This window comes from Lissotriton helveticus, chromosome 8, assembly GCF_964261635.1.
Source record: "Lissotriton helveticus chromosome 8, aLisHel1.1, whole genome shotgun sequence".
In the NCBI taxonomy this organism is placed as follows: Eukaryota; Metazoa; Chordata; class Amphibia; order Caudata; family Salamandridae; genus Lissotriton; species Lissotriton helveticus.
This window is the reverse complement of record NC_136069.1, coordinates 1,143,698,166-1,143,711,420: the sequence shown is the minus strand read 5'-3', so window position 1 is coordinate 1,143,711,420 and position 13,255 is coordinate 1,143,698,166.

The following is a 13,255-nucleotide window of genomic DNA, read 5'->3' as shown; positions in this document are numbered from 1 at the left end:
GTAGTTGGTTTTCTAACCTAGGTAAAAGTCTTGTGAGTAAAATACTGATGCCAATAGCGGGAATAGGTTTATTTGTACTTACTATAATTATTTGCTGCAAATGTCGAAAAAACAAAAAAAGTATGCTGTGAATAAGAGAGGAGTGAAGAGAAATGTTGATGAACTCGAATTAGAAGAGCTGAATAACCAGATTTACAAAAGAGCAAAGAATTTCCATCCTAATAAGGATAATGAAAAAAGACAAAATAGAAAGTTTGAAGAAATTGAATTGGGTGAAATGTGAAAAGTTGACATCTGGTTCCATTAATAGTGATGATAGTAAATATCATCAAAGAGGGGATTGATGGAGCAAGGAGTTGCACGTTACGCGACTTGCTTGTCTTCATGAACCTCAAATAATGTTAATTGAACTAAATCAATATGTTTATGTTACTAATATTGCATATTTTACACTACATGGGGTGTCCCAGTGAAGCTTGCCTATGTGTTTATTAATCCTAATATGCTTGCCTCTAAAATGGCCGCTGCTTTGCGGGAATTTAGACTGCGCATGCGTCGGTCATACCCATGTGATGTGACGTACTCGCAGTTCTGGTGGGAAAGTGTTTGCTCATGCGCAATACAGCTGACATGGCCGCTTTGTTTCTCATATGCTCCGAGCTTGCATTGCCGCTTTCGCAAAGATGTCTTTTCTGCACTTATCCTAATGCTATAGTTATTATGAAATAAGGGATGTAGTGTAGCCATTCATGGTATACAGTGTAATCATTTTTTCTGTATTTCTAAATTGTTTTCGCTTGCTTTTCATGTATCGTATTCTTTGGGCCTGGGAGGCGCTTGCTACTCCATCTTGAAGAGCCTGTATGGTACTTGTCACGTGATGGGGGAAAGAAACCCATGCAGCAGTGGAACTCAGCCAGCTGGCAACCACAGCCAAGATGCTCCTGGGAATCAACCTAAGACCCAGCCGGCGAAGCTGAACTCTACCTAATATTGATACATTTGTAATAACTGCTGTATACTCTATTGTTCACTGTACATCGTGTCATGGGAAGCTAGAATTTAAGGGGTGGGTACGAAAATTAAATATTAAGCCTGAGAAAGTCTAAATTTTAGGTGGTGTGATGACTTAACCTTTCCCCTTGTCCAATCAGAATTGGGGATTCTTACACTTGCAAGATTTGGGGGTGGTACACTGACCCGAAAAACAGTATAACTAGCCTAGGTTTAGCTAGAGAATTTGTCCGACTTGCCCGAATAGCTGACCTGTCACTGACCCAACGCACTCTATAGGTGACTGATACAGAGAGCTGCGGAGCACTCTGTCTGAGTTTTCCACAGACCCAATCGGGGTTTTGGAAACCTTAAGTGCTAGCGAAGCACTTTGCTGGGAGGTTCGAGAACCCAATCGGGGTTACTGGCAGATTCCTTGCAGAGAGGGAGTAATGCAGGCGTTGCAACCGAAGCTGCAGGTGTTGGTCGTACCCTTTGGTGAACCCGGTCCTGATCCAAAATCTTGAGGTTATCCTGTCCTGACTGTCCATGAGCCGCACCTGCTCGCCTACTGGCACCTAAGTCCTTGGGGTTCCTTCCCGTCTTTTCCAACTGACCCGTGGCCAGGGTTGGTCTTCACTCTATCCTAGGTAAATATAAGTCTGTGTGAGTGTTGATATATTATCGTGTATTTCCTTTCTCTTTTCCTACCTTAATTGTGCAAAGCTGCTTAAATTGCATATGTTCCTTCTTTTTCCCGGTCCTTGGGTAAATGCAATTTTCACGTGTTTCCATTGATACTAGCGTGTTCCATTTTTTCCCACCTTTCGTCAATTGATAAATTGTTTCCATATAGTATATGCTCCTTTTCTTACCTTCCCTTTAGGGAATGAGCTGAATTTGATAGTATGTTCCAAATCTTACCTTCCTTATAGTGATTTAAGCTAACTCTGGATAAAACGAATTGCATAAGTTTCATTTCCTTTCAAACTGTTAGTGGATTGCGAAAGTCTGCTTTGATTTAGCATGTTCCTTATGTTCTCCTTCCCTTTATTTTCTGATTTCTAAATTATTGGTATTCTCTGTATTATTCATAGCTATACGCTATTCCTAATTCTAGTTATAGATAGTTTAATCTGTGTGAATTTTATGCTCATGACAGATGATGATGATGATTAGATAAAGGTATTAAAAGAATCCTGAGTCTGTGGTTATTATAAAAGTGAAACATTTATTAAAAGTTGTATTGTATGTGTCGCCTACTTGTTTTCACAGCTAGCTCGTTGATCCATTGTGATCTTAGGTACCTGTGACAAGGGTTGGTAAGTCAGGTACATTGGACGTAAATAGAAAGGAACGGGTATTGCTGGTAGTAGAGTGTAGGTTACCGCATTGAATAAATATAAATAAATTGAATTTTTATGGGCCCATGGGTGCATTTGTTAGTCGGGTGACCTGCGCGCTCTATCAGATAGTGATTGGAGGAAGCTGAGCCCTACATTAGGAGAGCCTCACTTCAGTACTCCATCTCAACACCAGCCTTTTACTTTACCAAAACACACCACAGGTAGAGATTCCCTATGGTGGAGACCCTCAGATACCCCTAGGGTGAGGGATTGCTTAGTGGACCATGAGACATGGGGTAACCATGCTAGTGCAGGTACTTCCTTATTTGGCCACTTAGGCAATATAGGCTTACCTGGTCAAGGATAGCCTTATCTCCTTTCGTTTGGGGGGGGGCTGTGTAGGAAGGTGGATACCTGACTATGGTTACCCCAGATTTGTTGCCTTGTGTTCAGCTGGTTTTCGACTTAGTTGGCCTGGGATCCTGCTACTCAGGGCCCAAGGCTATCTGCTCTCTCTGTAAAATGGACTCCATGTACCTTAGGTACATACCTAATTGGATATTGGGTCACCTTATGAGCCCCTGTATAGTGTACTTTAGGTACCCAGGGCATAGGTGCATCCAAGGCCTACCAGGGGCTGCAGCATATCTTTTGCCACCCCTGGCTGGCCATCCAAACTGACACAACTGGCTGATCACTCAGCTGGGGCAAGGTCGTGTAATCACCCTTGCTTAGATATAGTATACCTATGTCTAACCGTATATCTAGACACATATGCACCTATAAGTCACTCCTATGGCTGGCCTTAACAATCCTGGAGGCAGAGTGCTTGGTTTTATGTGAGATGGTGCTCTAGCATGAGCTGAGCCTGTCTGCAGCTTTCGGAACCATGTCCTTATAGCTGTTCTAGGATATTGCCATACCATATACTCTTAAGTGCATTATGTACCTCGCGGTCAGATGCTAACTTTGGTTTGGCTTTATCAAAACATGTCGTGTAAGGTGTCATACGCTTTGGAATACTACCCCCTTGCCAGTTCTGGCGAAAGGGGGTAGCATTCCACCCTTCTAGAGGGAAAAGACATGTTACTTCCATTAATCCCGGTTAAAGTTAACCAGAGCCTCAGCATCACAAAATGGATGCTGCTGCCACAGACACAAGTCTGACCTCTTACTGCTGGGAGTCCTTCCAGCGAGGGAGGCTTGGACAATAGGTTTCCTGTCACAGGGAGGTGCTAGCACCACCCCAGACAGGCTATCGTGTATTGGGCCCCTATATTTGGTATATAGGTAGGAGCTGAGTCCCAAGACTTTAGATAATCCTGACTGAAACTCTGATACAAAACTCTGGACCCTTCGACATCCTACTCGACGTAGAAGACTGAAGAATCTCCCTTGTGGTCAAGGAGTGACCACCCTGTGCAAGCAGGCACCACCAAGCGCTTAACGGTTTGCTCCCGCCAGGGCTCCTACACAGAGCCTGACAAGACTCGGACTTCCAGACATCCAACAGTCTGATCCACAGCCACAGCAAAGCTGAGACCCGTGGAGGCGACAAGAGACGTGGGACCGGCCATCTTGGAAAGCCAGCAAATTGCTTTCCGTGCAACTTCTGAGGCACCCTCGAAGTTGTGCATTGGGGATTGAGAAGCCCTAGCCCCGCGCACCAACTGCACCGAAGATTACCTCTCCACACTCACCGAGTGCTGCGTGGGCCCCTTTTGCATTTTCCTGCTCGACGCGTCTGTCCGGTCACTTGCCCGTTGGCTAGTGGCCTCTGTGACGACGAAAACTTGAACTTCCAACGCTGGTCTGGTTGCTCCAGACTGGCCCTTGCTACTCTGAAAAGGAGCAGCCCATCAGACCTTGCTGGTCTGATCCAGAAGCCATCTCCAATTCCTGCGTGGGTTGCATTTGCCAAGGCCTGTTGATTCCGAATCGAGAACCGACACCGCCGACAGCGAGAGCCTTCATGGGACAATCCGTGCCCAGCTCCTGGTTGTCGTCGACACCTCCTGGTCCACGTGGCAGCGGACACAAACTTCACGACAGCACCTGATTGCTTCCCGACATCGCCTGGTTCCTTCCTGGTTCCATCCTGGTCACTGGCTAGTGACCCAGTCTCTGTCCCCTCTGATTTCAGGTACTCTTCATCCTCGATCCGCCCTTGGATCCAACCGGACTCTTCTCTCCTGGTCGCCTGCAGCATCTTTTCTCCAAGGTTCCATAGAACTCCACGACGAAACCCGACACACTTTGACACCTATGCACCCGCTTCCTGTGAGTGAGGTAACGCGAGTACTGCGGTGCTCCTGTAAAGGTTTACACTCCTAGTGTCCTAGTTTCAAGTGGTTAGTTTCTAGTCCAGTCGGAAGACTCCTAAAACTTTAACTTTCTAACTTTACGCACCCATTGACTTCTATGTGTGCACGCGTGTGCATTTAGACACTGCACCCGCATCCCGTGGGCCTCCTGCTCCCTAACAACTGTTAGTCCAGTGTAGCCCCAGTGATTCCCAAGGCCCTAGGCCTTACCATTGTTTGTGACGTGGTTCTTATACCACTATTTTAGTATATGGTTTAGCGGGCCACCAGGGCCTATCCATATTTGTGCAACTTTTGTATGTTATATTAAGTTACTTGTTTTGCGCTTGTGCTTCTGTTCTCATGAAGAGATCAGGGGGTTGTTTAGAAATAAATACATATATATTTTGAATATATAACCTGTGTGGTGTCCTTTCATTTGGTATTAAAAGGATTGCATATGGTAAAACAGCTGGCCTCACATGCCCTCTTGAGTTAAGCCTAAGACTGGTTAGTCCATGCTACCACTAGGATAGCTTGTCTATAAGGTTGACTTTGCAACCACCACCATAAGGGTTGTTTGGACTGGTGCAAGGTGCTCACTAGAATAGTGAACATCATATACCAGGCCAACTTCTCACAATTGTGCTCTGCTGGTAGAAAACATGGAGCCCCCTTAAGGGAAATATGATTGTTAAATGCAATGAGGGAAAATATTGGCCTGTAAAAGGAAGAATGTGAGATTTTAAAGAGCAGGGAAACGGCAGAACCATTTTCAGCATCAGCCACAAATTGAGACCAAATGTTGGAAAATCTACATTACAGGGAAGGCATAGGAAAAGCACAAACTCTACAAGTACGAGTAGACCACGATGAACTATGTGCACCTTTGCTTATACACCTGGTGATTAGGAGCAAGGCGATCAATAGAGTAGCAGGTGCAGGGCATCGAGTCTGGGGCACTAGTTATCCACTTCAACCAAGTTATGACTTTATTATAATACTAAATCTGTGAAGAGGGGCTCAATTGCACAGCTTGCGCTAGGCCAATGCCCCCATGCTACGCCTCTACAGCTGTTGTGGGGAGATATGTTTCCCTCTCATCTTACCCCAGTTTAGTTGGAGATAATGCTCATGCTGCGTGTGATAAGCCCAGCTCATGTTTACTTTACAATAAAATGTCTGAATCGTTTTTCAGCCTTTGTCTAGGATTGTGACAAACAGTAGCATCACTTCACTTCAAAGGAATGCAGCACAGCTGTGCTGAAAATGAGACTCCTCAGAAGTAGCATGCTGAAAATGTTTGATGGAGAAATATTTTGGGGACAAATGTGGGCAAGAGTCTACCTTCCACAGCAGCTGGTGCTACCCAAACCTGTCTAGCAACCAGATATTGTTTAATTGTTTATTCTCACTTTGAGAAGTCACGTATATCTTTAACCAGGAAAATGGTGCAGCGAGTGCACTTAGTTTCATGTGCATAACTAATACTCACCGACACGAGAAGGGTGCTAGGCCCAAAAGAAATGCACTCACTATACAACTGCACACCTCCGGTGAGTCCCATCTCCTGGCAAGAGAAAGGTGGAAAGGTCTGGCGGGCCGCAAATGGCCCCCGGGCCATAATTTGAGTACCTATGCTCTGGAGAATGTGCCGATTGCCAGTAGGATTTTTTTTTATTTGTGTGCACTAAACATATTTCTCGCTTTTACAAAGAATCTAAATTAAGCAATCAGCCTGAGTATATGAGGAAATTGCTTTACTCCTGTGACCAACATGAGCTTTACTAATCAGAGCATGCATGACATAACATGCAAAATTAACAAGGAGGAGAGCGTATGTGTAGTCAAATTGATAAGTATGGATAACGAAAGAGGGGGAAAGAAGACAAGACAGAACATATCATTGAGAAAGGCAAAGAGAATCTAAGGGAACCACCCCCAAGATTAAGCATTGACGTCACAAAGAAATTATATTAATGTTTAGTAATCTGGACAGAGGGAAATGAGACATTTGAGAAATAGGGATGGAGCGAGTGTGAGCATAATTATCTGGTAAAAGGAAAACCCTTTTCAACTTTAGAGGGGAGTATCAAGGGTACCTACTATGTGTGTGACATGTCTTCTTATTTCCAGCTACCACAAAACTAGACAGGTAGTTGTTATGCAGCTCTACATTTCTCTAGGATTTATCACACTAATGAGCTAGATTTTCATCTTGAACGATATATAGGGCAAAGTAAATGTAGCTTTAAGTAGATTGTTAGCTATATCTTTGGAGCACTCATTCCTTCTATAGTGGCATTAAATAATGTAAATATCAGAAAATTATCCACGTTAATCAATTGTCCTGCTACTAACACCGCAGGTGCATTAACAGTGATAAATAGGGATTTGATTGCAATGAAAGCTATGAGTACGCAAAATTGCATTGTAGTGGATTTACTCCTCACGAAGGAAGGCAAAGTTTGCAGAGTCATTCACACTTGGAAATGTTGCGCTTACATACTGCGCGTTGATATGCAGCTTAGCGGCTATATTGCTAACATTAAGAACATAAAGCACAAAATAATGATCTGGGCGAGGTTGGGAAGGGTTAGGATCTATATTCGGATCCAATGGAAGGGGATCTGTAAGATAGGAGAGTGCGTTGGTAGTGTAGGTATCCTGAAATTAATTTTAACTCCTCTTTTGATTATATTAATTGGGATTGCATGTGTGCTATGTCATTGGAAAAGAATTTCATCATGGAGTGGTATGGATTGTGGGTATAAGTAGCTGTCAGCAACGAGAGGAAGAAAAAGAAAGAGGCTTGATGTAAAGCTTGAAGAAATGCAAAGTGAACTCCTTGAAGGAGCTGGGAGAATCCAAAAAGAAGAACCCAAAGTTAATGAATGATGTTTTGTGATAAAGAAATTAAGTGATTGTAAGAAAGTGGCTCTATATATACTGGACCAACGTAAGGTACAGTGTGTATAGAGTCCCCAATCTCCAAAAGTATAACAGAGGTTAAAGTCAGATCTGACCTTACTCTCTAAAGTGGTAGCTTGGTCGAGCAATAAGGCAGTATCAGAGGACAGTGTAAAGCATTTGTTATACACACTCAGTCAGCAAAAGGTTTCACACACTCAAGAACTGAACTCTAGGCCAATTGTTTTTATATCAAAAGATATAGTTGTTTTATTTTAAAACCAACAGGTATCAAAATATACTTTTCTCAATATGAGTGACTTTTGGTAATTACTTTGCAGAGAGGCAATAGACTTTGTAAGTACAATAGTTACTGGGGCTGCAATAGGCAACACAATTTTAAACACAATTTAACATTGAGCTCAACGGGTTTTTCTATAAAAATGCAATTGATTACTTTCAGGATTACTTTGCTAATCACAGGACTGGATACTGGATTCAGTCCCGGGACCTAAGCTGTAAACAGTTAAGTAAAAGCGTTTCGGTTACAGTTGTAATTTTTAAAGGATATAAATGTATTTTCAAAGTTGACACTTCGAAACTTTTCAGAGAAAAACTAGCAATGTTATCCTATGGAAGGAAATTCACGTCACAGGTAAAGTAGGTTCTCGTTACTTTTGTAATCCAATACTGGACTCCTAGGTCCAGCACTGGGACCTCTACCTAAGACAGGTAAGTATTTATGTTTCAGTAGTTGGTACGATTTTTAAGGAATATTTGTAATTTGCAAAAATCGACACTTAGAAGAAATTTCAGAGAAAATCAGTCAATGGTTTCATAAGGGAGAAAATGCAGGTAACTGGTAAGTACAGTTAAGATTACTTTTGCGGTTTAATACGGAACTAGAAAGTACAGCACTGGCTTCTCTCCTGATCCCAGGTGAGTATTTCGGAAATCGTTATTCGGCTGATTTCATAAGAATATTTTTTAAAGTTTCAAAAATCGACAGAAGAAATTTCAGTGAAAACCAGTCAATGTTAGCCTATGGAAAGAAAGTGAGTTATTGGCTTTCAGGTGAGTACTCGACTGGTGAGGTTAAGGTTCTTGGCATAGACTCAGGGGTGTCCCAGGGTCGGAAAGGTACAGTTGTTACACCCTCAGAGGCACAGGGGCAGCCGGGTGCAGAGAGAGTAGGTTCAATGCAATCCAATGGAAGATAGGGGGCTTTTGGTTGGTGGCTGCAAGAAGGCAGGTCACTTACTCAGGGCAAGTGGGTAAGTAGAGTAGGGTAGCAGTGGCACTTCCAGCGGCACTCGGGCGGCTGGGTGCAGGGTGCTTTTGAGCCGTCGGGCGCTCAAAATTATCCAATGGAAAAGTTACAAAGTGAACAAAGGCTGCAGGCTCGGGACGGGGATTCTTCAGGTGTGACCACCACTTCGAGAGGTAAGTTGGGTTTTTGGAGAAGAGGTAAGTACCCCAGAGGAGGGCACAGGGGGCCGTGGGGCGCCGGGTGCAGGGGTGTCTTTGGGTGTCGGGAAATCTTACCCGTGGCTGGTCGCGGTTGGAGGGGTCCCTGGTTCTGAGGCTGCAGGCGTCATCTGGGTCGTCAAGGAGGGTCTTTGGGCACTGGACTTCGGGCCCCAGTCGCCGGGGGGACGTTCTCGTGGTCTTGGGTCACTCGGGCACAGGCCGGGCTCGGCATGTGCGGAGTGGGCTGGATCCGCGGTTCCTGGCTGGCACAAGGGGTATGGTTGTTGGAGCAGAGCCTCTGCTCAGGGGAATCCCAGTCTTTGAGAGGGTCAAGGCAGGCAGGTCCTCTGCGTTGTCCAAGGTTGCTGTCTGCAGGAATCGCCAGGATTTAGCAGTGGCAGGTTCCAGGGTCGACAGGCCGGTAGGGCTGGGGCCAAGTCAGTTGGTGTCATCCTGTTGTTAGCAGCTGCCTGGCGGGTCTTCTTCTTCTTGATCTTCTTTCTTGTTTTCTTATCGGGATCTGAGGAAGGAAGGTTCAGGGTGCCCCTAAATACTGAATTTAGGGGCATTACAGGTAGGGCAAGGACCAATAGGTCCCTGTCCTGGGGTGTGTACACCCCTAATCTGCTCCTCTCCTGTGGGAGGGGGGCAGGGGCTTAGCTGTGATTGGGCAGGGCTCCCCATCTTCAAGGTGGCCAGAGCCAGGGTCGTGCTTCACCTCGCCTCTCCCACCTGAGGGGTGGGGTTGGCACAGGCTGGACCACCCCCCTTCCTGACGTAAGGTTTCCCGCCAGTCTTCCCGCCAGAGTGGGGCTCAGAACTGGGGGCGGCAGTTGCTGAGTACAGCAAGTGGTCTGGAGAAGCTCACAAAGGCGGCAGGCCTTTGAAGCTTCCCCCTGTTCATCCTGGGGAGGAGACCTAGCACCTTGCCCAGGATGTGCAATGTTGCAGGCCCAGGAGAGGGGGGGGCTCTACACCCAGGGGTCCAACAATATGTCTGCTGTGTGGCAAGCTAGGCAGCCTCTCAGACCAGACGTGGATTGTAGGTTAGGTTTTCAGGGGGCATCTCTAAGATGCCCTCTGGTGCATTTTACATTATATTCCACACTGGCATCAGTGCGGGTTTAATGTGCTGAGAAGTTTGATATCAAACTTTTCAGTCTTCAGTGTAGCCATTATGGTGCTGTGGAGTTCGTAATGACGACCTCCCTGCACCATATACTCTTAATGGCATCACTGCACTTATGCCCAGGAATGGCCCTGGGTACTGTAGGGGCACAGGGCTTGTGCACCTGTGCCCACATCAATGGCATAGGGCACCCGGCTAGAGGGGTGACTGAGGTATGCCAGGGCAGTGGGTCTTGTGGGCATGGCACACAGGTATGTGTGCCATGTCGACTCTTGGTTTAGTACTGTACTTAGACACTCAGCCTGCAAAGGCAGTGTGTGGGTGTCAGGGTACAGGGCCCCTAAGTGTGGCACAATAAGTGCTGCAGCCCTTAGAGGTCTTCTCTGGTCACCATGCCCTGGGTACCTAGGGTACCATCTACTAGGAGCTGACAGGTGGCCAGAGATGCCAATTGGGTTTTAGTTTCAACACAGTTTTAGGGAAGGAACACAGGCCCTGGGCACTTCGTTGGCAGGAGCTCAGGGCACAAGCAGATCAGCAGTTTAGAAAAAAGTGGGGGCATACCAATGCAAGAAAGATGGCACTTTCTAACAGTGATGATTTAGAAATCATTGGGCGGTTGTGGTAGTTGCTTTCTCTCGCTCATTAAACGCATTATAACTTGAGATTACACTAATTTAGATTGTGTTTACACTGCCCTCCATCTTGCATCAACGTCACAACGTATCATGTGATGACTATTGCTGTTCTAAATAAGGCATTGGTAAGATTTACACTAATAAACAGTGTTCCCAGACTTTCTCTAACTGTACCTAAACAAGGACATTTCAACTGTCCCCGGCTATTGCTATACAATGTATCAATTAATTGCTCAAGTAAACTGCAAGAATGACTAAAAACCAATGTTTTACTACCATGGGAGAATCTGAGAAAGTATCCTGTAGTAAAATGTTTCTTTTTGCTTGTTCAATTCAATTTATTTTATTATGTTTGGCTCTGGTTAAGGGCCACATAAAATTCATGACAAATACAGACAAAGAAAATAAACTACATCACATATACAAAGTAAATTTCATCCATAGAATCAATGGCACTAGGGCGCAAAGTCAGATCTCTCCAGGTTACCTTAATAAAGAGCTAAAAAACCTTTAAAAAAATTAAAAATATAGAAGCAAAACATTTCATTTGGGGGACAGTATAAAGCTCGCAAAAAAACATTAACATCAAATATACCCAATTGGAGACATATCGATTTTAACCATTTAAAGCGCAATGGTCGAAGTGCAGGGCAGATTAACATAACATGGATACAGTTCTGAGTACTCAAACTACAGAAATTGCAGATGGGAGAGGTTCCGTGCCATTTAGCGAGTAGCGAATTTAAGGGCAGTAAATCGTAGCGTAGCAAAAACCATAATCTACGAATACCATGCGGTAAATTCCATATTGCATAGGGTTGGGGCAACTTCATGATGTAGGAATTAAGGAGGAGATTACTCCCCCCTTTCCCTTGTATTGAATTCCTATCCATTTGGTAACAAAGTTCCCACGATGCCTGTTTTAGAACAAGTTTTAGCTGTGATGATGAATACAGAAATAACATACTTTCATCTAGCTTTAAGAGTGACACAGCTCTTCTAAAATTCCTTACCATCTGTGAAAACTCGTTGAAATTGCCCAACAGTTCCTTTTTAAGAAGGGCCCTCATCGACCCTGATTCAGCTCTAGCCAGCAGGTCACCCATCTTACCAAGGCACATAGTCCCTGGACCCAGCTGCTTCTGAGGCCAAAATCCAGCCTACAGGCTGCCAAGGAGCAGGAAGTATTAAAGCTGGATAGAGATCTTAGGAGTTTCCCCTCAATTTTATTACAGAACTCCCAGTGCTTCAGCTCTAAAAGTTCTATACCATACAGTATCGTAGGCGGAATCTTGGCCCTAAACACTTCAAGAAGACAAGCAAAGTGTATCTTTCCAGTAGCAGAATAAAGGGAATTTAAGGCTCTGCCGTGGGCAAGGGCTTTACGTGAACAGTGCTCTATATGGGGCCTCTCACTCAAGTTAGCTGCAATTATTTTTCCCAAAAAGGTGTAGGTTTTAACAACCTCTAGTTTTTGGCCCCCAATAAACCATCCAAAATTTACAGAACGGCATTTCTTTTTTCCAGCGATACACATAATTTTGCTTTTAGATATGTTAATTTTCATGCAGTGGGTATCAGCAAAAACGTGCAAAGCTTGCAGCCGATTAGCAAGACCTTTAGGGGTTAGATCTAATACGAGAATATCGTCAGCATACATGAGACAAGAAATCGGGGTCCCACCTACCACCGGAGCTATACCCACACATGCTGCTAAATAGGCAGGAAGGTCAGCAGTGTAAAGTGAGAACAATAGATGTGCTAAGAGACAGCCTTGTTTAAGGCCATTCTGGGAGGGAATCTTAGGTGAAAGTCCCCTCTCGCCCCCCTGGAGAACACTGCACCACGTCTTTGAGTGGAGTGCACGTAATAGCTCCAAAAGATACACTGGTAAATCAAGAGCAGCTAATTTTCTCCACAGCGTTCGACGATCGATTTTATCGAACGCTGTGGAGAAATCATTGAACGCCGCGAACACCAGTCCACCTCTTACACGTGTATATTTATCTGTAATCACATGCAGGGTAGTGAGATTGTCCAATGTACCGTGTTCCTTACGGAACCCTGTCTGTTCACATGGAAGAATATTATTCTCCACGACCAAGTCCTCAAGCAAGCCCAAGATACATTTAGCAAAAACCTTTCCGACTGAGTCGAGGAGAGCAATCAGACGATAATTCATGGGACACTCCCTTGATCCTTTCTTGAAAATAGGGATCAATATACTTCCCTTCCATGAGGCTGGAACAGTTTTAGTAACAAAGCAGGATTTAAACACTGGGTGAAGAATCCTACTCCAGAGTAAAGGATCCTGCTTTAAGACTGTCATGGGGAGTTCGTCAGGACCCATTGCCCCCGACAAACGCATATTCTTTATAGCCATTTCTATTGTTTTCACAGATGGGAAGTTTATCAGATCCTCAGAAAGGGATTCAGGAACACTGTCTAAGCCCGTGTCAACATTCC